The 22,846-nt window shown below is 65.3% G+C and overlaps 1 protein-coding gene across 3 annotated transcripts in view; it reads right to left on the minus strand.

Annotated features, from left to right (window-relative positions):
• Positions 1–22,846, minus strand: part of SLC12A5 (solute carrier family 12 member 5) — a 108,142-nt gene that overhangs the window by 70,449 nt on the left and 14,847 nt on the right. Inside the window, exon 1 of one of the 3 annotated variants that reach the window (XM_044986587.1) lies at positions 2,977–3,362. The exons of the other annotated variants lie outside the window; for them this stretch is intronic. The gene's annotated coding sequence lies outside the window, so the exon portion shown is untranslated. Of the gene's footprint in view, positions 1–2,976; positions 3,363–22,846 lie in introns of those variants that run through there. 3 annotated transcript variants of the gene reach the window in all.

Below are 22,846 nucleotides of genomic sequence, written 5' to 3' on the forward strand. Positions count from 1 at the left end.
GACCAGTGGGTCTCACCCCTTCTGTTCTGGTGACCCACTTTGTGACCCGCTTCCTTAAATATCATTCAGTAAATACTGAATAATACTCAGAGCCGGCGTTAGGGGTAGCAAGCAGGGCAACTGCCCAGAGCCCCATGCCACAGGGCCCCCCGCAAAGCTAAGTTACATGCTTCAGCCCTGGGCAGCTGGGCTCCGGCTGCGGCTGGAGGCCCCGCTGTGATGTGGGGGCCCTGGGCAATTGCCCTGCTTGCCACCCCCTAATGCCAGCCCTGGTGACCCCCCCCAAGCTTGTCCTCTGACCCCTTCCCCAGGCTGAGAAACACTGATCTATTCTAGACCATCTCTGACAGGGGGTTTGTCTAACCTGCTCTTAAACACCGCCAGCGACGGAGATTCCACAACCTCCCTGGGCAATTTATTCCAGTGCTTAACCACCCTGACAGTTAGGAAGTTTTTCCTAATGTCCAACCTAAACCGCCCTTGCCGCAGTATAAGCCCATTGCTTCCTGTCCTGTCCTCAGTGGATAAGGAGAACAATTTATCACCCTCCTCTTTATAACAATCTTTGAGGTACAGTCTTTGATGCTCCCCCTCAGTCTTCTCTTCTCCAGACTAAACAAACCCAGTTTTTCAATCTTTTCTCATAGGTCACGTTTTCTAGACCTTTCATCATTTTTGTTGCTGTGACGAAGTGGGACTGTTCTTAATGTTTCCTCTGAATACTGTAGGGGTGCCTCAGTTTCCCCTATGCATTTCTTAAATCTCTAGGTGGTGGGATAAGGGGGTGTAATTGTTGCAGAGCAAAGGGCCAGTGTGCATAAATGGCCATCACTCTGTCTCCTGGCAACTAATGGCCGGTGTCCTTCCCCCCTGCAAGGTGATAGCTAAAGGTGCTGGAGAACAAAGGAATCAGGTGACCTCCGGACCCGGGAAAGGAACAAAGCCCAGAGGAGGAGGGGCTGGAGAGTGAGTCAGTTTGGAGCTGGCTGGGGATGTGGGGTGAGTGCAGACATGGGTGTCTCGCTCGCTACCCCCTCCCTCCTCACCCCGAGGATGGACCTGGCTGAGGGGTCCTGTTCTCTGAACCTACAAGCTCTGTTTTAGACCGTGTTCCTGTCATCTAATAAACCTCTGTTTTACTGGCTGTCTCAGAGCCATGTCTGACTGCGCAGTGGGGGGGCAGGACCCTCTGGCTTCCCCAGGACCGCGCCTGGGTGGACACATGGTAGGAAGCGCACGGAGGGGCAGAGGATGCTGAATGCTCCAAGGTCAGACCCAGGAAGGTGAAGACGTGTGAGCTTCTTGCCCTGAAGACAGTCTGCTCACAGAGAGGAGACTTCACCAGAGACCTGACTGGCTTCATAGGGAGCAGTTCCAGAGCATCGCCTGGGGACTCCGTGACAGTTGCTCTTCTCTGGACTTTCAGGAAAGATGTGGAAAAATTGGAGAAATGTGGTGCCCAGAACTGGATACAATACTGCAGTTGAGGCCTAATCAGTGCTGAGTAGAGTGGAAGAATTGCTCCTCATGTCTTCCTTACAACGTTCCTGCTAATACAGCTCAGAATGATGTTCACTTTTTTCTGCAACAGTATCACATTGTTGACTCATATTTAGTTTATGATCCACTGTAGCCCCCAGATTCTTTTCTGCAGTACTCCTTCCTAGGCAGTCCTTTCTCATTCTGTATTTGTGCAATTGATTATTCCTTCCCAAGTGGAATATTTTGCTTTTGTCCTTATTGAATTTCATCCTGTTCATTTCTGACCATTTCTCCAGGTTGTCAAGATCATTCTGAATTCTAATCCTGTCCTCGGAAGCGCTCACGACCCCTCCCAGCTTGGTGTCGCCCACGAACTTTATAAGTGTACTCCCTGTGCCATTACTCAAATCATTGATAAAGATACTGAATAGAACCGGACCCAGGACAGATCCCTGTTGGACACCACTCGATATGCCCTTCCAGTTTGACTGTGAACCATTGACAACTACCCTCTGAGTACGATTTTCCAACCAGTTGTGCACCCACCTCACAGTAGCTCCATCTAGGCTGTATTGCCCTAGTTTGTTTCTGAGGCCATGAGACAGTAACAAAAGCCTTACTGAAGTCGAGATATTTCTCATCTACTGCTGCCCACCCCCACCCCATCCACAAGGCTTGCTACCCTGTCAGAGAAACTCCCTCCTCATGGCTTTAGCTTTGGGAGACGCTTTGGGAGAGGTGTGAGTGAGGAGACAGAGGGGAGCTTTGGGGAGGGCAGTCCATGCAAGGGATGTCGTGGGAGGAGGCCCAGGGGCAGGAGTAGGAGGAAATAAACGGGCCTGGGGCTGGTATCACTGGCAGAGCAAGGGGGGAGCGTGGGTGAAGGAAGGAAGAGCAAGATGCACATAGCAGACTCAGGGGGCAAAGGCAGGTCACGGTCCTACCTGCTGTCTCCTGAATGCCAGGGAATGAGCGGTGCAGGGTCTGCAATGGGATCTGCTCCTCTGTGGGCTTCCAGTCACCAGAGGTGGAAAGCCCACACAGTGGCTCTGGCTCTACCCAGAGAACAATGCTGGCACCTGCACCCCTTGCACCAGTACCCTGCACCCACCCCCTGCACTAGGCACTACGCTGCAGACTCTGGAGAAACGGCTAGAGACGCTGGCCCCACTCCCCCGGAGGAAGCCTTGCTGCAGTCAGCGGCTGCAGCTTTCTCCCCTTAGCGAATGGTGCAGGGACTGGAGTCACACGATCACGCCACAAACAAACAAACAGACAAGCAGAAACGAGGGTGAAAATGTCCAGCGAATCCGCACAAGCCCAGGGGAACAGCATGGCCCAGGTCTAGGAAGGGAGAGCAAGCCCCACAACTCGGTCCCTGCGATGCCAACAGGGCCAGTCGCTCAGAGCCCTCTCCCCAGGGAGCCAGGGAGAGGGCAGCCAGCCCCCGGTGGGACCCGCAGGGCCGGCATGTTAGGAATGAGCTCCCCTCACCAGAACCCCCGCTCTGCGCTGGCCATACGGAGCCAGAGCTGGAACCCAAGAACTCCTTGTCTCGGTCAGCGAGCGCCAGCCAACGAGCTTGGCCTGGGACGAGGGCTGCGGAGATGGATGCCGTGTGTCTGTTACATGACTAATCTCTCCCCAGAGGCTCGGAGAAGGAGACAAGCTACCTGGGGAGATCACAGATGCCATGTGAGTGCCCCATTCCCAGTGCCACCCCAGGGGGATAACAAGTAGCCGCAGCCCCTCTCTGTGCAGGGGAATGGGGCGCAGGCCAGGCGCAGCCCACCACCCCCTGTGCCTGGGGAACACGTGTCTCCAGGTGCCCTGCAGCGCCCCAGAGCCAGCGATTGCAGGATCCCACCCCACCCCCCGACCTATGGCTGTTAACTTCAGCCACAGGCAGCAGAGAGAGCCCCAGAGAGGGGGGCGAGGCCGGGGGAGCAGGGGGCTCCAGTGAGGCAGAGCCCGCGCTGAGAGCAGATGCCAGGGCAGAGCAGCTCCCTTCGCCCAGCACCTCGCAACGCGGAGACACGGGCCTGGGCCGCAGCAGCACCGGCCTGGTTTCCATGGCAACGGAGAGCAGGAGTGAGCGGTGGACACGGCAGCCCTGGCTCCCCCAGCTCTTATGTAACGATTGCGCTGGCCCGGCCGTGGGCCACCTGGCTTGTGCCTCGCACTGGAGGGGTCTCAGGGGCTGCAGACACCCCTCGGGGGGCTCTGCTCCGCCCCATGCAGCCTCCGCCTGGGAGCTCCCTGCACCCCACCCGCAGGTCACCCCAATCTTCCCACACAGGCCCTGCGGGCTAGTCAGCTCCCGCTGCTCTGGTGTGTCAGTGAAACCCCACAGGCTGGCACCTAGCCCCACATCCTACCCTCCCCCCGGTGCACCAGCCCCACATCCTACCCCCCAGCCCCACGCGCCAGCACCTAGCCCCCCATCTTACCCCCCCCTCTGCCAGCACCTAGCCCCACATCCTACCCTCCCCCCGGTGCACCAGCCCCACATCCTACCCCCCAGCCCCACGCGCCAGCACCTAGCCCCACATCCTACCCCCCAACCCCACGTGCCAGCACCTAGCCCCCCAACTTACCGCGCCCTCTGCCATCACCTTTCCCCACATCCTACCCTCCCCCCGGTGCACCACCCCCCCATCCGACCCCCCAGCCCCACGCGCCAGCACCTAGCCCCACATCCTACCCTCCCCCGGTGCACCAGCCCCACATCCTACCCCCAGCCCCAAGCGCCAGCACCTAGCCCCACATCCTACCCTCCCCCGCGGAGCACCAGCCCCACATCCTACCCTCCCCCCGGTGCACCAGCCCCACATCCTACCCCCCAACCCCACGCGCCAGCACCTAGCCCCCCATCCTACCCCCCAACCCCCGCGCCAGCACCTAGCCCCCCACCTTACCCCCCCTCTGCCAGTACCTAGCCCCACATCCTACCCTCCCCCCGGTGCACCAGCCCCACATCCTACCCCCCAGCCCCACGCGCCAGCACCTAGCCCCACATCCTACCCCCCAACCCCACGCGCCAGCACCTAGCCCCCCATCTTACCCCCCCTCTGCCAGCACCTAGCCCCACATCCTACCCTCCCCCCGGTGCACCAGCCCCACATCCTACCCCCCAGCCCCACGCGCCAGCACCTAGCCCCACATCCTACCCTCCCCCCCGGTGCACCAGCCCCACATCCTACCCCCCCAACCACGCACGCCAGCACCTAGCCCCACATCCTACCCTTCCCCCGGTGCACCAGCCCCACATCCTTCCCCCCAGCCCCACGCGCCAGCACCTAGCCCCACATCCTACCCTCCCCCCGGTACACCAGCCCCACATCCTACCCCCCAACCCCACGCACCAGCACCTCGCCCCACATCCTACCCCCCCACCCCCTCGTGCCAGCACCTAGCCCCCAAGCTTACCCCCCCTCTGCCAGCACCTAGCCCCACATCCTACCCTCCCCCTGGTGCACCAGCCCCACATCCTACCCCCCAGCCCCACGCGCCAGCACCTAGCCCCACATCCTACCCTCCCACCGGTGCAGCAGCCCCACATCCTACCCCCCAACCCCACGCGCCAGCACCTAGCCCCACATCCTACCCTCCCTCGGGTGCACCAGCCCCACATCCTACCCCCCACCCCCACGCGCCAGCACCTACCTCACATCCTACCCTCCCCCCGGTGCACCAGCCCCACATCCTACCCCCCAACCCCACATGCCAGCACCTAGCCCCACATCCTACCCCCAGCCAGCCCCACATCCTAACCCCCCAACCAGCCCCACATCCTCCCCTCCCCTGGTGCACTAGCCCCACATCATACCCTGCCACCCGTGCACCAGCCCCACATCCTACCCACCCCAGCCCACGCACCAGCACCTAGCCCCACATCCTACCCTCCCCCTGGTGCACCAGCCCCACATCCTACCCCCCCACCCCACGTGCCAGCACCTAGCCCCCCATCTTACCCCCCCTCTGCCAGCACCTAGCCCCACATCCTACCCTCCCCCGGTGCACCAGCCCCACATCCTACCCGCCCACCCCACATGCCAGCACCTAGCCCCACATCCTACCCTCCCCCCGGTGCACCAGCCCCACAGCCTACCCCCCGACCCCACATGCCAGCACCTAGCCCCACATCCTACCCCCAGCCAGCCCCACATCCTAACCCCCCAACCAGCCCCACATCCTACCCTCCCCCCAGTGCACCAGCCCCACATCCTACCCCTCCACCCCATGCACCAACACCTAGCCCCACATCCTACCCTCCCCCTGGTGCACCAGTCCCACATCCTACCCCCCACACACACACATCGTGGGCTGGTAAAAATCAGCCCCAAAGCCTCTGCACAGCAGGACTAACCAGGGGAGGCAGGGGACGGTCTCCCTGAGCTCAGGGCTGCCCCTCCCATGGGAATGGCTCAGGCTAATCCAGACCCAGGCAGATCCTGCAGGCCTCGTCCCCTCCTCCCCACACATCTCTGGCCCAGGAAATGCCAGGCAGCACAGTGGGTCAGCGCGGGAACTGTCTCCTCTGGCCATTGCGTGAGAACGATGCTGGGAATCCCTCTGTCCCCAGACACTCACAGTCATGGGCCCTATGTGTCGAGCTGCAGCCCAGGGGCAGCCTGGCATGTGCGTGGTGCCCTGGCATGCAGGAGAGATGCAGGCACAGCCTGAGCTCAGGGCCAGCTCTCTGCAGGGCCCTCCTTGCGTGCTCCCTGCTGGGTGCAGGGCCAGGCCCAAAGGGGAGAGGCTGTGGCATCCACAAGGCAAGGAGCCTTGTGCAGACTTGGAGGGAGGGAGCTGGGTGCTGCCCACGCAGTGTCTTAGGGCAGGCCTGGGCCAGGCAGGAGTCCCCAGGGTACTGCTAGTTTGGGTAGGATGGGCCCTGCTGACACCTGCGGTTTGGGTTGGTGGGGGCTCCCTAGGGACTTGCCTGCCGCTCCATTCCTCAGCCAGCCCCTCACGCTCACTGGCAAGCTGGATAAATGGGAATCACAGACCTGAGTGAGGCGGCAGCACGGGATGGGAGCTGTCTCAGCCAGAGGAGGCCCACATGGGACTGTACCAATACAATGCCCCCCAGAGTGCCCCAGTCAAGGTGCCCTCATGCACTGGCCCTGCCTGCCCCCCCGCCAGCTTGGATCTCCCTACAGAGCCTGGCGGGGGCTGCACAGGCCCTCAGAGCCCCCCCGGCAGGGTGGTTCCCTGGGGCCAGCACAAGGCAGGGGAGCTGCATGGGGTAGGAGACAGAGAGAGCAGTAAATGGAGCAGGACCCTGGGAGGGGGAGGACACAGGCTGCCAAGGGGTCTGAGTCTCTCCCCTCTCCTTGCACGGCATGGTGCCCCCATGTGGGTCCCATGGGAGGGCCTGCTGGGCCCTCCCGCAGCCCCTGTGTCCATTCATTACTCAGGGCCGGAGACACCAGAGCTCACAGACTCAGTAGCCCTGGGCTGCTCTTGCCGGCTCGAGCCATCCCGGCTCAGGAGCCAGTCCATGCCCCAGGCCCTGCCAAGGGATGCACTGAGCTGCCCCCATCTGGAACCAACATGCCATTTGCACACACAGACCGTCCGGCACACTCACACTGGCCTCTGACAAGCCCTTGGCCGCGGCCCCGAGAAGTCCCTGGCCTCTGGCTGCTCGTGCCAGTGGCCGTCAATCATGCTGCCAGCAGTGGGGAAAGCGGCTTCCCCATGCGGGTAATCAGGAGCACAGGCTGCAGGCTGCGGGTACAGGCCACGTTCAGCCCAGCCCCGAGATGCATGCACGCTGCCCCCCAGCCAGGCAGTGCCAAGCCCTCTCGGGCTGGAAGGAGTTAAGCACTGCAGGCTGCCGGGGTCCCAGATGATGGATGAGCTCCGGCTCCTGCTGGAGACCATTTTGCCGCAGAGGGGCTGGTGCAGCCTCTTCCCGGCAGCTCGTCACACCGTTTGTGGGCTGTGCGGGCACAGCAGGCAAACCAGGCACCGCAGCCCAGCTCGGATCAGCCCAGCCCCGTGCGCTCAGCTCCCAGCTGGGTCTCTGCCCCTGCCCCTGCCCCTGCTCCTGCTCCAGCTCGCACTGGACTGACCTGACCTCAGCGAGGCCCCTGTCCACTTGACAGGCTGGGCCACGAGTGTCTCCCCATGGATGCAGTGACACAGGGCACTGGGGCCATGACCGAGATCCTCTGACTTCTCTGGCATGAGGGCTGCCAGCAGGGCCGCCCAGAGGGGGGGGCAAGAGGGGCAATTTGCCCCAGGCCCCGAGCCCCACAGGGGCCCCCACCAGAGTTTTTTGGGGCCCCTGGAGCGGGGTCCCTCACTCGCTCCGGGGGGCCCAGAAAACTCTTGCGGGGCCGGGCGCAGGAGCTTCTTCTGCTCCCGGTCTTCGCCGGCGGCGGGTCCTTCCGCTCCGGGGCGGAACGACCCCCCACCGGCGAATTACCGCCGAAGACGGAGCGGGACCCGCCGCCGAAGTGCAGCCCGGTCTTCGGCGGTAATTCGGCGGCGGGGAGCCCTTCCCTTCCGGGACCCGCCGCCGAAGTGCCCTGAAGACCCGCGGCGGGGGCCCCCCTCCACCGAATTACCACCGAAGACCGGGCTGCGCTTCGGCGACGGGTCCAGCTTCGGCGGTAATTCGGTGGCGGGGGGGGGGGTCTGCCGCGGGTCTTCGGGGCAATTCGGTGGCAGGTCCCGGAACGGAAGGGCCCCCCTGCCGCCGAAGACCCCGGGCCCCTGGAATCCTCTGGGCGGCCCTGGCTGCCAGGCTCACAACCCAGCTGGCAGCAGCCCCACACTCACCCACCTGCAGGTGCCACCAGCCCAGAACTCAGCCCAGTCCAAGCCCGAGGCACAAAACCCGGGGTGGGGGGAAGGGGGTCAGCAGCTTGGGAACCTCCAGGCACTAACCCCTCAAGGCTCCGTGGTGCTGGGAGCTTCACATGAGCTGCCCAGGGGAGAGCGGGGTCGGACCCCTGTGGCAGCTGCAGCAGTGAGCACAGCTTGGGGCAGGGGCAGGGGGAGGGGGCACAGGGCTGGGCTGTCCCTGCTGGGGTGGTGGCCCTGACACCAAGAGCCAGAGGAGGAAGCGCAGGCTTCCAGTCCCTGCTCTAAGCTTCCCTCCCTCCCCTGGGAGCACTCAACCTGAATCGGCCGTTTAATTTGCTGTGGCGCTTGGCAGGGCTTGCGGCTGGATTACTGGCAGAGAAACAACAGCCCCAGTGCGGGTATCGGCTAATCCCCTATCAACGCAGGGAGAGCCGCCGGCTGGGGAGGGCAGAGCACAGAACATGTGCCTGTCACGGAGTGTGGGGGAGTCTGGGCCCTGCACCCCCCATTTCCTGCAATTCACCGGGACTCTCAGCCAGCCAGGAACACAGAAGGTTTATTAGCCGACAGGAGCACAGTCCCAAGCAGGGCTTGTAGGTACAACCAGGACCCCCAGCCAGGTCCCTCTGGGGCGAGGATCTTAGACCCCAGACTTGGGGTTCCTGCCTCTTCCCAGCCAGCCCAAAACTGAAACCAAAACCCCCTCCAGCTGGCTCTCCCCCTCCTTCTCCCTCTCTCCCTTTGTCCACTCCCCCCACCCCCTCCTGGCTCAGGTTACAGGCTCAGGTACCGTCCCTCACCTAAAGTCACCCCCTGCTCTCCCCTCCCCCATGCAGACAGCCCCAGTAAAACTAAACGACATTCCCAGGTCAGGCCACCCCGCTCCCTGCTGCGTCACAGTGCTCCAAGCTCCCTGCATGCCCAGCTACAGGGGAGGGAGCATGAGCTGCAGCACCCCCACCACCCCCCCGCACCTGGCAGGGGCTCCTGTGGGGCTCCCTGACCTGGGCAGGGCAGCACTGAGCCGCCATGACTGTCTCTGCCACTCCCCAGTAGTGGGCGCTACCTGCCTGCATGACCAGTGGGGTGAGCATGCCCTTCCCTTGCTCGTGCCCAACAAGCGCCTGGAGGGGCGGCAGGACACTGCATAGATCAGGGCAGAGCCAGCGGCTCTGAGAAGCTGAGATCAGGCGTGAGCAATGAGGAGCGGTTGTCTGGAGGGCCCATAGGGGTTCCACAGGGCGCAGCCAGGACAGGAGGGCAGGCCCGGGGTAGGCAAGGCCCAGGCTACGTTTCCCAGTATTGCGACGGTGCCTGGAGTCTGGCCCGGCCTGGACACTGGAATGGGGCTATTTATAGAAAGGGAAATCTCCTTGCACAGCCCCCTCTGCTATACCCACACCACACCTCCCCAGAGCCCTGCGGGCAGCCCAGCCTTCTCCAGCAAACGCACCCAGCTCTGGCACAGGGGCTGGGCCGGGCCAGGCTGCAGCAAGTGTGATCTGGGAGCCAGGTCCCACCAGACATGCTCAGCCTCCCCCACGTCCACACTTCCCTACAGCGTCTGCTCCTCGAAGGGACGGCTCCTGACAAGGCCCTTCCCCCGATCTCCCTCCTCGAGCCCCCCATGATGCCAGCACGGAACCAGCTGAGCACATGGCCAGGCTTGGGGGGGACACTAGCACCTGGGCACGTGCAGCCCCATCCCACCCACTCTGAGCAATTCCTGTGTGAGATCCACAGGCAGGGCTGTGCGTGCCTGGGGCCCAACCCAGACTGAGGCTGCACATCTACACACATCAGCAAGGTCCCGCCCCCCCCCCCGCCGCATTTCCCAGGCCAGCCCCTCCCACACCCCACCCCAGTGGAGACAAACCATAGCAAGCTTCCCAGCTGCATTTCCCGCCTTGGCCATGAGCAGAGACACCCCTGCACCCTCTCCACCCCCCATGGCTTGCCAACCACCTGCTGCGTCTCCATTTAATCCCCTGTATTACCTGCCTCTCATCCAACTGCCCCTGCCCCCAGCAACCCCTGCAGGTCCAGGAGCTGAACAGGGAGACTCCCCCCCGCCCGCCCCCCAGACTGACCATGTGGGGAAGCACCGTAAGAAGTGCACATGATTGGCCATGGGTGCTTTCCCCTGTAGGAGACACTGGCTCCCATGCAGGCCCAGGGCTGGGGACTGGCTGGCTAGGGGGGGAGGAATGGGGCCCAGGGCCCTTCCCCTCGAGGGAGCAGGGCCTGCTTTGTGAGGCAATGGACTGTTCCCAGACCTGAGGGCCTGCAGCAGCTGGGGCAGGCACTCTGCAGATGTGGGACAGCCCACCCACAGGCAGGAGCAGGGGACACAAGCCACCAGGCAGCAGCTCCTGGCCCAGGCAGGCTGAGGGCACAGGTGGGTTTCTATCCACGCCCAGCCAATGCCCCGGCCTACGAGCAGCCTTGCCTGGGCTCTCCTGGCTCCTTGAGGGGCTTTCTAGGCTACTGGGTACTTGGAGAGAGTCACCAGCCCCATGCATTGCGCCACCCCAGTGTAGCGAGACCCCCTGGTGAGCTCCCTCCCTCTGCCCCACCTCCCGACAGCCCCATTCTCTGACCAGGGCCATGTCCATGCCACGCAGGGAGGTTCTAAAGGGACTTTGTGGCATCCCAAGCATGGCAGGGCAAGGCAGGCAGCAGGCCCACGGGACGCCCACCATTGACTGCGATGCCCAACGGGGCCCGATCCTGGCTGGGCCTCTGCACACTCCCGCCGACACATCAGAAAGGATCAAGTTTGCTCAGGACTGACCCCCCAACCCTGCTTGGCCCCTCGCGGGCCTGTGGGAACTGAGTGGCTTGGCCATCCCATGCCCCAGCCAGGAACCAGCAAGGCAGAGCAGCCGGGGCAGACGCCCCCCAGGAGAAAGCTGGGGCCCCAACCCTTCCCATTTCCCTTTATTTACACAGACCCTACAGCCATTTGGGGGTCTCTTCCATGGAGCCCCCCCTTTGTCAGCCTTCTGTCACTCTGCACAGCCGCTGGCCCCTGGGCTGGCTCCAAGCACACAGGGGGGTGTCACCCTGGGGGGATGCAGGTGGGTCCCCAGGGAAGTGCAGGCTGTGCTGGGGGGCAGCTGAGCCACTCCATTCCACCAGAGCTGCCGCCCCCCCCCCAGCCACGGGGAGTGGGGTCTCCGGTTCTAGTCTCATTACCTGACCCATGTCCCCCCAGACCCAGGCTAGCCCGGCAGGGCAGCCAGCTCCGGATTGCAGCCCAGGCGCTTGGCCGGCTGCAGTGTGATGAAGTGGGGCTGTTCTTACTGTTTCCTCTGAATACTGTGTGGGGGCCTCAGTTTCTGGCCGACCCTCTGTCTCCTGGCAACTAATGGCCAGGCCCTTCCCCCCTGCAAGGAAATAGCTAAAGATGAACAAAGATCAGGTGACCTCCTGGTCCAGGAAAGAGACAAAGGCCAGAGAGGAGGGGCTGGAGGGGGTGTCAGTTTGGAGCTGGCTGGGGACGGGAAGTGAGGGCAGACGGGGTTGTCTGCCTCGCTAGGCCCCAGAATGGACCCGGCTGAGGGGTCCGGTTCGCGGTACCTACAAGCTCTGTGTTAGACCTTGTTCCTGTCATCGAATAAACCTCTGTGTTACTGGCTGGCTGAGAGTCACGTCTGCCTGCGACGTGGGGGGGCAGGACCCTGTGGTCCCCCCCAGGACCCCGCCTGGGCGGACTCGCTGTGGGAAGCGCACGGAGGGGCAGAGGAGGCTGAATGCTCCAAGGAGAGACCCAGGAGGTGAAGCCGTGTGAGCTTCTTGCCCTGCAGACAGGCTGCTCCAAGGGAGAGGAGGCTCCCCAGAGTCCTGCCTGGCTTGGTGGGGAGCAGTTCCAGAGCAGCGCCCGGGGACTCCGTGACATGCAGTTAAACCAATTCCAGGCCTGCGCCCACTGACAGACGTGCCCCAGCTCCCCAGGGGCGGCCCGGGCTCTCCCGCGGCAGGCCCAGGCCACCTCTAGCCAGGCGTGAGCGCGGCCTAGACACGTCTGTGGCGGCGGGGAGCGAACGGCCGGGCCGCGGTCGCTGCAGCTCGGGAGCCCTGGCCCAGCCCCCACCTGGCCGGGGACACGCCACAGAAGGGAGCCGCCAGCCAGACCAACCCCAGTGCTGGCCTCAGGGTCCCTGGGGCCGTGGGGGCAGGAACCGGAGCTTCAGAGCGGGGCGCCGGCCCTGAGTCAAAGCCGGTCCCCGCGGGGCCGGAGCTGGAGCCCCCCAGAGAAACGCCGGATCCAGGGAGCAGGGGGCGGGACGGGTGTCCCCCCCCCCCGACACACACACACTGGGGCTCTCCGGCGAGCTCTGCCGCCGGCACCGGCGCCTGGCGGAGGAGATCCTGCAGCGCGGCTCCGAGTGACCCTCCGCTCCCAGGCACCGGGTCCAGGGACCCTGCGCTCCCCGTCCAGGGTTCGCTCCTGGCGCGTGCAGCTGCGGCCGGGCCGGTGAAGCAGAGCCGGCCCCACGGAGCAGAAGGGCCAGGTGCCCCCCGGCAGAGCTTCGGTCCCAACGAGAGCGCAGAGCGGAACGGCTCCCGGGCAGGGCGGGCTCCGGGACAGCCAAGGGCCGGGGCAGCCGAGAGCCACCCCCGCCCCCGGGCTCCCCCCGGAGAAGGGCCGCCCCCCCGCGCCAAACCTCTCCCTCGAACTCCCCCCCTAACTCCGCTGCAGGCAGCCCGAGGTTTCTGCAGCGCCTGCCCCTGCGGGCTGCGGGGGGGGGCTGTGCGGGGCGATAGCGGGTCCGCTGCCGGCCCGGCGGGCTGCGTGCGGGGCTGTGCGGGGCGATAGCGGGTCCGCTGCCGGCCCGGCGGGCTGCGTGCGGGGCGATAGCGGGTCCGCTGCCGGCCCGGCGGGCTGCGTGCGGGGCTGTGCGGGGCGATAGCGGGTCCGCTGCCGGCCCGGCGGGCTGCGTGCGGGGCTGTGCGGGGTCCGCTGCCGGCCCGGCGGGGTGGCTGGTCAGGCTGCGGGCTGGCTTTACCCAGCGGTGGCATTTACACACACAGACACCTGCGGAACGCAACGCGGGGTGGACCCCGAGCTCTGCTGGCGGCTCGAAGCTGCGCACGTCCCTGCAGGGCCCGGGAGTCCCGGCAGCGGAGCTGGTCCCTCCGGGGAGTCCAAGGAAGCGGAAAGGCCAATGCGGCGCGTCCCGGCTGCAGCCACTGAAAGGGAACCGAGTCTGCCCGGTCCCCGACCGCGGGGTGCCCCGATCGCGCTGCGCACGGGTCTGCAGCCGCCCCCCCCTGCGCACCAGCCCCCCCCCCCCCGCAGTGAGTCTGCGGCGCACGGTGCCGGGCGGGCTGGCAGGGGCCGGGAGCCCGCGGCTCGAGCTCTGCGGCTGCAGCGCCAGCAGCCCAGCCAGGCTCCCCGGGAGCGGGGCTCGCCCTGAACCGGAGCCTTCCCGGCACGAGAACCTGGAGCAGGACTTCAGCACCTTGGACAGGCCCCGCTGCGGGGGGAGCCGGGCGCTGCCAGGCGGACTCGGACCCACAAACCAAAGGCAGCGAAGCCCCCGCCGAGCCCAGCGCCGGGCTGGGGGACAGGCTGCGGGCAGGGCCCCCGGCCCCCCGGCATGAACTGGCGGGAGCGTCCAGCTGCACCATGCGGCAAGAGAGCCCGACCCCCCCCAGCCCCGCCGCCACGGGCCCCCGCCACGGGCACGCGAGGGCGGCAGGAGCCCGACCCCCCCCCCGCCCCGCCAGCGCAGCCGCCCCGGGCCCCCGCCACGGGCACGCGAGGGCGGCAGGAGCCCGACCCCCCCCCCGCCCCGCCAGCGCAGCCGCCCCGGGCCCCCCGCCACGGGCACGCGAGGGCGGCAGCCCCTGGGGCAGGAGCCCGACCCCCCCCTAGACCCGCCAGCGCAGCCGCCCCGGGCCCCCGCCACGGGGACGCGAGGGCGGCAGGAGCCCGACCCCCCCGCCCCGCCAGCGCAGCCGCCCCGGGCCCCCCGCCACGGGCACGCGAGGGCGGCAGCCCCTGGGGCAGGAGCCCGCCCCCCCCCCCAGCCGAAGCTGGGCTGCGGGTCCCGGGCACCGGCCGGCTGCGAAGCGGCGTTTGACGCCCGCTGCGCCCCGCACCGCCCCGGCCGCATTCCAGCGCCCTGGCCAGGCGCAGCCACATGCCGGCACGAGGCGCAGGGCTGCCCCGGGGCTCCGCGGCACTGGCCGGGCTGGGCTCGCTGCCCCGGGGCTCCGCGACCCCCCCCCCAATTCCCGCCCCTACCTTGGGCCGCCCCCCCCTCGCCGTCCTCGCCCTCCGCCAGGCTGTTGAGCATGGTGCCTGCTGCTGCGCGGCGCTGCGGGCCGGAGCGCGCTGCACCCGCCGCCGGCTCCGCGCCTCCGCCGCTGTGGGAGGAGGCTGCAGTGCGGGGGCCTCGGCGCACGGACTCGCTCGCTCGCTCCGGCGCGCGCTCCGGCGGCTCCTGCCGGGCGGGGCGGGGCAGGGGGGGGAGTTTGGCAGCCGCGCTGCCGCCAGCGGGGGGTGTCGGGGACCGCGGCTCCCCCCCGGGCCGCCCCTCGCGCGGAATGCGGCAGCGGCGGAGCCCCCCGAGCACAGGTCGCCCCAGGCAGCGAGGCGAATCGCGGGGCTGGCGGGCTGGGTCCGACGCGGGGCGAGGGGCAGGCCTGGGGGCTCAGCGCCGGGGGAGGCTCTGACCGGGTTCTGCTGCAGGGACCTGGCTCCCGGCTCTGGCCCAGCCTCAGCCAGACAGCTCGGGGGCTGCTGCCAGCGCCCGGAGAACAGGTGCAGGGATGCCAGCGCCCTGGCTGGGCAGAGCCCTCCTGCAGCGGGCACCCAGCCTGCTCCCGAGAGGCTGTGCCAATTCAATGGCTCCCTGGTCGCTGCAGAGAGGGGCTGACGGTGCCATGCCCATTGCCGCAACCTGCCCAGGCAGGGACAGTACCGCAGGTCCTGCCATCTGCTCCGTCTTTCCCCAGAGCTCCCGTGGGGCGCTCGGGAAGCCAGGCCCGGGTGGTTAGTGCAGGAGCCATTGCAGAGTTCTGTACCGCAGCCTATCAACACCCAAACCCGTCAGGGCGGGAGGTCAGAGGTGACAGTCGACACCCATAGAGCAGGCTTGGGCCCTTGGCCACTGACAAAGCCCAAAGACCTCAAGTGAAGACTGAATCTGCAGCTCCAGCTTTGCTATGGCTTAGTGCCTGCGCCAAGGAGCCCCTGAGCCCAGGGGCAGCCCGTGACTGAGGTGCCCTGCCCCATGGAGGCAGCGGATGGGTGTGCCTTGCAGGGGTGCAGGCTGGGTGTGTAACTCGCTGGCCTGCAGAGGGAGGGAGCAGGGCTTGCGAGTGGGGTGCTGGTGCTGCCAGCAGCCAGGGGAAGTTTCCCCTGGACGGCACAGACCAGACTCCCTCACGCTGTGAGCAGGGGGCAGCAATTGACCTCGAGCAGCCCTGAAAGTGTCACCCTTGGCCCTGCACAGGACACAAAAGGAAGTTGGCTGCAACGCAAGGAGCCCAGTGGGAACCCCTGCCCGTAGCTTCCGAGCATTCCCATAGAGACAGCCCTCACCCCCCAGCCCACGGGTGCTCCCTCAGCTCAACCTGGGCCCGGGGAAAGCTTCCCACAGCCAGACCTTGCTTCATGACCTGCCCCCAGAGGTGCGGGGGACTGGTTCAGGGAGCCCCCTCCCCAGCAGGGCCACCTGCTCTGTGCAGATCCATTGAGCTCCTCCTTGCTCCACCCTCAGCCTCTGGGAGTTTCTGGGGTGGGGGGGAAGGAGGCTCAGACCCGCTGAATCCAGGCAGCTCCCAGGGACAGGAGCTCTGCAGCGGCCAGGTCTCCTGAGCTGGCTGAGATCGCACCAGGCCGCAGCAGCAGTTACTCCTTGGCGGCTGTAATTAATTGTTTACTTTCTCCTGGTGTGTGGCCAGCTGCTCTGCTGGCTCCTGGCTCTCCCCTTGCAGGGCTCACAGGTCCTGACCTCCCCTGGCCAGCCCACTCAGCCCCCCCCTCCCCCCCCGGCCTCAGCATGCCCCCAGTCTGCTGCTGCTGGGTGCCCTGGAAGCGCTGTGCCTCAGCTGGGCCCATGGTTTGCAAGCTGCAGCAGCCTGTTCTGTCTCCAGGAAGCCTGTATGCCCAGCCCCCTTCGCAGCGGGAACAAGACTCCCCAGGCTTTGAGTGCTCATGGAAGAGCCAGGGCTGCGGCTCTGCAAGCTGCTAACTCCAGCCCAGGGCCCACCCCCTTCCCCGCTGGCAGGTCAGGAGTCGCTAAGGGAGGAGGCAGGGTGGGTTCAGTGGCTCAAGCACACCCCTGGGCTCGGGGGTTCCACCAGGCCCAGCACGGCCCTCAGCCAGCTGCTTCAGCCTCCATGCTTTGGTTTCCCCACCTGTGCCAGGGGGACCAGGTCCCTCCCATGGGACTGAACTGTTCCATGTCTGGGAGGTGCGTTGGGCTCCCCTGTCTGTGCAGACGGTGCGTTCCTAGCACGGCAGGCCCTGCGCTGCTCCAGGCTCACCCTGCCCACTGAGGCTCCCCATTCTCCTGCTCTCCCCAGCCCTGCACCCCTCTGCTGCCCAGGTGCCACGTGGCCAGGTGCCGTGTCTGCTCATCTCAGGCGCTCAGCATCTCCCTGCCCAGCCCACGGCAGGGCCCCCACCCGCCCCCATTTCTCTGGATATTCCTGGCAGAAGGAGCAGCGTTGGAGCTGGCGCCTCCTGGGGAATTTGCCGGCTGCTTTGCGAAGTCACATTTCATCTCCTGAAGGGTGAGAGGCCCTTGGGAACCTGCTTTGCTTGGCCCCAGGAGCTGCCACCTCACTGCCACTAGACTCAGCCTCCTGCCAGGCAGAACCTCCCCAGCCCCACTCAGAGCCAAGGCAGCAGCTGCAAGGGGAGGAGGCTCCTATCGGAGGATAAACCTCTAGGAAATCGAGGCCCCAATGCCCCGGAGAGGGGAGGAGGAGCTGGAGGTGCCAGGGTGTGGGGCAGGGTGAGGCCAGGGAGTCCTGAAGCTTGTTCCCAGCTACGGTGCTGACCTGTGGCCGTGGGCCTGGATGCCATGGTCACAGCATGGAAGGACCCCCTGGCGCAGTGCCCTGCCCTCCTGGACGCACGGCTGCTCCCCTCCCCGGGAGGCCGAGCACAGAGCGGAGGGGCTCCCTGCCCAGCCCAGGGGTGCATGTCACAAAGTCCAGCCTGGAGGAGACGCCTGGGGTCTCCAGGAGGAAGGGCAGAGTCGCTGGAGGCTCAGGATTTGACAAACAGGCCTCAGGGGCCTCATGCCCTGGCCTCCCTCTGTGCCCCCCCCTCTGGCCGGGCGGCTGAGAGAAGCCTTCACCCCCAGCCCACTCTCCCCTAGGGGCGGGGAGCTCCGCTTGGCAGCAGGACAGCGGGAGAAGCTCCAGCGCTTTGCACCCAGAGGGCCAGGCCTGCGCCTGGCGCCCGGGGTGAGGCCCCGGCCTGAGGGCAGGGCTGTGGCGGGCAGTTGGGACAGGCACCCCCAGATTCAATCCGTTTCCCCAGAGCCAGCACCATGGGTGGTTCCAGGCCCTGGGCAGACAGAGCCCCGCCAGGCTGGGCACAGGAGTGGGGCAGGCAGCCCAGCGAGCCCTGCCAGGCGTCCGGCCCCGAGCCACAGTGGCTTGGCTTCCAGGGATGAGGAGGTCACGGATCCTGCAGCTCAGCAGTGAAAGGGATTTTCCTGCTCCACCAGCTGGGGGAGGGGGCGTGAGCACGTGAGAGACTGTTAATCCCTAATCCCGATTAGCAGCTCGCTGGGGCCTTGCCAGCCACCCTGCTCCCCCTTCCCCACAATGGAGAGAGCCCCATGGGGCACGTCCTGCAGCATGGGGGGCACGTCACACAGCATGGGGGGCACGTCCTGCAGCATGGGGGGCACGTCACACAGCATGGGGGGCACATCCTGCAGCATGGGGGCACGTCACGCAGCATGGGGGGCACGTCCTGCAGCATGGGGGGCACGTCACACAACATGGGGGGCACATCCTGCAGCATGGGGGGCACGTCCTGCAGCATGGGGGGCACGTCACACAGCATGGGGGGCACGTCCTGCAGCATGGGGGGCACGTCACACAGCATGGGGGGCACGTCCTGCAGCATGGGGGGCACGTCACACAGCATGGGGGGCACGTCCTGCAGCATGGGGGGCACGTCACACAGCATGGGGGGCACATCACACAGCATGGGGGGCACATCCTGCAGCATGGGGGGCACGTCACACAGCATGGGGGGCACGTCCTGCAGCATGGGGGAGCACGTCACACAGCATGGGGGGCACCATAGCACAGAGAGGGGGGGTCCATGGCGCAGGAGGAAGGGGGAGTCTAGAGCACAGGGAGTGGGGAGCAGTCCATGGTGTAGGGGGAGGGGCCATGGCCGGGGAGCTGGGTTTGGTTAAAATGAGTCAAACCCTTGGATGTGCAAAGTGGAGTCACACCCCTGGGCTGGGGCAGGGTCCCATAACCCGGGGGGCAGGGAGCGGGAATCTCAGGGGAACTCTCCCGCAGGGAGTGGGGCAGGCTGAGGCCCAGAGGGGTCAAAGGAGGGGGAAGGAGGCAGGGCATTTACACATGAGGCCACACAAAGCCCTGTAATGCCCATCAGGGAACAGCTGGGGGTGGGGGGAGCTGGAGCTGTGCCCTCATTACTGGGTAAAATTCTAAGCAGGGAAGGCCATGCCCAGGGGAGGGTCTGCGCTGAGGGGCCGTGCCACGGGGGGGAGGGGTCTGCGCTGAGGGGCCGTGCCACGGGGGGGAGGGGTCTGCACTGAGGGGCCGTGCCGAGGGGGAGGGGCTGCGCTGAGGGGCTGTGCCCTGGGGGGGAGGGGTCTGTGCCAAGGGGCTGTGCCCTGGGGGAGGGGTCTGCACTGAGTAGCTGTTCCACGGGGGGGAGGGGTCTGCGCTGAGGGGCTGTGCCCTGGGGGGAGGGGTCTGCGCTGAGGGGCCGTGCCACGGGGGAGGGTCTGCACTGAGGGGCTGTGCCCTGGGGGGAGGGGTCTGCGCTGAGGGGCCATGCCCTGGGGGGGAGGGTTATCCAATGAGGGGCTGTGCCATGGGGGAGGGTCTGCGCTGAGGGGCTGTGCCCTGGGGGGAGGGGTCTGCGCTGAGGGGCCGTGCCACGCAGGGGAGGGGTCTGCACTGAGGGGCTGTGCCCTGGGGGAGGGGTCTGCACTGAGTAGCTGTGCCCTGGGGGGAGGGGTCTGCGCTGAGGGGCTGTGCCCTGGGGGGAGGGGTCTTTGCCAAGGGGCTGTACCCTGGTGGGAGGGGTCTGTGCCGAGGGGCTGTGCCCTGGGGGGAGGGGGCTGTGCCGAGGGGCTGTGTCCTGGGGGGGAGGGGTCTGCGCCAAGGGGCCATGCCACAGGGCAAGGGGTCTGCACCAAAGAACCGGGCCCTGGCAGACAGCAGGGATGGGAGCTCATTGGCCTGGCAGAGGCAGGATGCTGGAGTCAAGCCACAGAACAACCAGCCCCCTCAACCATCACAAGCACAGAACCTCTTCCTCCGCCCCGTCCCCGCAGCCCCCAGGACTGGCCCCATGGCCAGGCCGGAAGCCACAGTGCTCTGCCCGACCCAAGCCCTACCTGCGGTTCAGCTGAACACAGGCGCAACCTCCTTCAATTCTCTGCCTCTCCGAGACACCTGCCCCCTGGGATCCCCCTGGGCCAGGAATCCCCAGGTGCCAGCTGTAGCTTGTGGCCAGGAGTCTCTGGTTCAGCCGTCACATCCGCCCAGGGGGCCAGGCAGAGTCGAGCCTCACTCCCTGTAACCCAAGCTCCCACCTCACTGAGGGCCTGTCCCAGGAGCTTCGAGGATCATCCTCATGAATAGCTGTGCAAGGAGTTGCCTGGGGCCCTCTCTCCCTGCCTGGGCCATCTGGGGTTCACCGCCCCCTGCAGCAGGAGGGCTGGGAGCCTGGACACTCCTATCCTATTTTATATTACTGTCCACACTGTTTATACAAATGTTCCATCTTTAAAAATCCCCACTGAGCTCTTGGCCTCAGGTAGATCTTGTAGCAGTGAGTTCCACAGGTTAACAATTGTACACGCTGTATATCTAATTGTACTGCTTCTCCATGTACTGCCGATAAACCATCTCAGCACAACAAGCAACTTCACAGCCCTCACTCGATCTGCATCTACTGGATCTGAAACACGTGTGAGAGGCTCGGGAACCAGGAGAAGGAACAGTTGTCACTAAGGATGCTTTGTGTTGTGGCAGCACCTGAGGCCCGTTGGGTGAGGGTCAGTAATGGCTATTCATGCCATGCTGCTGCCTCACAGGCTGTACCAGGTGCTGCACACAGCCCAGACCCAGCCCCTACCTGCAGAGTTTGCAGCTCAGGTCACAAGATACAACCCCTAAGATCAGCAAACAACGTGGTGGGGGACAGGGCTCAGGCTGCAGGTCACACTGCGCTCTATGGCACACGCAGCGGCACCTGGCCCGGCAGGAAGGGTTTGCGCTGAGTCTAGGTGAGAGTCCAACTCTGCCCCCAAGCATCAGGGACTGCATGCGTGTCACTGTGTGTGTGTCACTGTGCGTGTCAGTGTGTGTGTCACTGCCAGTGTGCATGGGTGTCATTGTGCGTGTGTCACTGTCAGTGTGTGTGTGTTTCACTGTGGGTGTGTCACTGTGAGTGTGTTACTGTGGGTGTGTGCGTGGGTGTCACTGTGCATGTCTCAGTGTGTCACTGTGTGTGTCAGTGTGTGTGTCACTGTCAGTGTGCATGGGTGTCACTGTGCACATCAGTGTGTGTGTGTGTCACTGTCTGTGCGTAGGTGTCACTGTGCGTGTGTCACTGTGGGTGTGTTACTGTCAGTGTGCATGTGTGTCACTGTGCATATCACTGTGTGTGTTACTGTCAGTGTGCATGTGTGTCACTGTGTGCATGTGTCACTGTCAGTGTGTATGTGTATTACTGTCCGTGTACATGTGTCAGTGTACCTGTCACTGTCAGTGAGTGTGGGTTTCACTGTGGGTGTGTCACTGTGAGTGTGTTACTGTGGGTGTGCATGTGAGATGCAGCTGTTTCCTGTGGGTTACATACTGTTCACACACCTCTCAGGCCCCCAGGGCTACAGGCAGATCCCCGATCGGGTGCCCCCCCCCCCGAGAACAATGCAGGAACACTCAGCATGGCATGCGGTGTGCACTGCTCTGGGTGACAGCTGCACACTCACAGGGCCCGGCTGGCCACTGACGCTCTGTCAAGCTGGCAGTGCCGCCCCATCAGCCCTCACCACTCACCACAGCACGGTGCAATGAGCAGCAGCAGCGCTGGCACAAGTGGATCAGTAGCACAGGGAAGAACCAGGATCTGTCAGAGCCACGGACCTGGAACTGGCAACCTTCTGATTCCCCAGTGAGAACTAGGGGAGCAGGGGTTCCAGTGTTATCGGGCCTCCCCCCAATATCAGGGGCTTTGTCTTATATATGCAACTACACAAACACCCCCAAAAATAGCATCCGGATTTGTCACCCTGGCTCTGGTCTCCCCAGTCAGAACCTGCACAACAAAGGCAGCAGCACTGGCAGCGTAGAGGGAAGAGCTGGGCAATAAAGGTGAGCTCTGGCTGATGGCTTGCTCAGTATTCGTGGTGCCCACCAGCAGGGGCAGCTCTAGCCATTTTGCCGCCCCAAGCACGGCGGCACGCTGCAGGGGGCACTCTGCCGGTCGCCGGTCCCGCGGCTCCAGTGGACCTCCCACAGGCACGCCTGCGGATGCTCCACCGGAGCCACGGGACCAGCAGACCCTCCGCAGGCACGCCTGTGGGAAGTCCACCGGAGCCGCCCGCCGCCCTCCCGGCGACCGGCAGAGCGCCCCCCGCGGCGTGCCGCCCCAAGCACGCGCTTGGCATGCTGGGGTCTGGAGCCGCCCCTGCCCACCAGACCTGGGCTAGGCCCCTCCTGCCACCAGGCAGGGCCTGTGGCTCCCCCCATTTGCCCAGCCAGAAAGCCCAGCCAGGCCCCATCCCAGCCCCCTAATGGTGCACAGGGCATGGGCAGGGCAGAGGCTGGGGTGGGGCCAACAGGCCCTTGGCACTGGGGGTGGCGCTGCTGCAGACATATGATGAGGGGAGGCGGCAGGTGGATTTACAGCCATGGTGCTGCCTGCTCCAGCTGTGTCGCCCGCTCTGCTCCGCCAGGTGCGCTGGGGAGACAGGCAATAAATCTCCAATTTAATAACGGTCTCCCTGGCGCGGAGGCCCTGACCCCACCAACCCCGCCAGGACTGGGCCGAGCGGCTCCCGCCTCACAGCTCATTGGAGGTGCAGCTCACCACTTCATGGCAGGCAGACAGACATTAACCCTGAGCACCCCAGCTGGGGCTGGGAGAGACGGCCAACCCTGGCCCCCACCCTGCACCATCAGCACTGCCTGCTGGTACCGGGATGGACGGTAACACAGCCATTAATCCTTAGCTGTTTTCTGTTCCAGGTACAAGGAATTATCCTGGCACCGGGTCCTTCCACGTCGCCACACAGAGTTCACCACCGGCCCTTCCCGGCGACAGGGCGTCATTGCCACCAAC

This window comes from Mauremys mutica, chromosome 13, assembly GCF_020497125.1.
Source record: "Mauremys mutica isolate MM-2020 ecotype Southern chromosome 13, ASM2049712v1, whole genome shotgun sequence".
NCBI lineage: Eukaryota > Metazoa > Chordata > Testudines > Geoemydidae > Mauremys > Mauremys mutica.